The sequence below is a fragment of the Mandrillus leucophaeus genome, unplaced genomic scaffold (assembly GCF_000951045.1).
Source record: "Mandrillus leucophaeus isolate KB7577 unplaced genomic scaffold, Mleu.le_1.0 Scaffold174, whole genome shotgun sequence".
Taxonomy (NCBI): domain Eukaryota; kingdom Metazoa; phylum Chordata; class Mammalia; order Primates; family Cercopithecidae; genus Mandrillus; species Mandrillus leucophaeus.
The window spans coordinates 3,559,750-3,560,884 of NW_012101743.1; positions in this window are offsets into that span (position 1 = coordinate 3,559,750).

A 1,135-nucleotide genomic window follows, 5' to 3' on the forward strand; every position below is an offset into this window, starting at 1 on the left:
GACGGGGTTTCACCGTGTTAGCCAGGATGGTCTCGATCTCCTGACCTCGTGATCCGGCCGTCTCGGCCTCCCAAAGTGCTGGGATTACAGGCTTGAGCCACCGCACCCGGCCTGGTTACGTTTCTTAATGGCTGGGAAAAAATTGCTGGGTGCAGTGGCTCACGACTATAATCCCAGCAGTTTGGGAGGCCGAGGTGGGTGAATCGCTTGAGCTCAAAAGTTCGAGACCAGCCTGGGCAACATGAGGAAACCTGTCTACAAAAGATACAAGAATTAGCGGGGCGTTGGGGCGCGCTCCTGTAGTCCCAGCTACTTGGGAGGCTGAGGCAAGAGGATTGCTTGGGCCCAGGAGCTCGAGGCTGCAATGAGCTATGACTATGCCACTGCACTCCAGCCTGGATGAAGAGTGAGACCCTGTCTCCAAAAATAAAATAAAATAAAATAAAAAGAAAAAGAATAATTCAGGATATGTGAAATTCAAATCATGCATCCATAAGTGAAGTTTTAGTGAGCACAGCAATGCTCAACCTCTTACATATTATCTATGGCTGCTTTTGTGCTACAGTAACAGTTGAATAGTTGCAGAGATCATATGGCCTGCAAAGCCTAAAACATTTATCAGCTGGCGCTTTACAGAAGAAGTTTGCAGCTGGGCACGGTGGCTCACGCCTATAATCCCAGCTCTTTGGGGGGCCGCGGTGGAAGGATCACTTGAGCCCAGGAGTTTAAGACCAGACTGAGCAACAGCCAGACCCCAGTCTCTACTCACTCCCTCCAAAAAAAAAATTAAAAATAATCTGGGCGTGGTGACACGAGCCTGTAGTCCCAGATACTCAGGAGGCTGAGGTGGGAGGATCGCCTGAGCTCAGGATTTCGAGGCTGCAGTAAGCTGTGATTGCACTACCACGTTCCAGCCTGAGCAACACAGTGAGATCCAGTCTCAAGGAAAAAAAAAAAAAGTTTGCTCACTCCTGACCTAAAGCAATGGTTGTCCACATGGGGCGATTGTGCACAGGGAACATTTTGGCAATGCTTGGAAACATTTCTGGTTGTCACAACTGTGGAGGGTGGGGAGGGCATCCTACTGATATCTAGTTAGTAGAGGCCAGGGATGGTGCTAAATATTTTTTTTTTT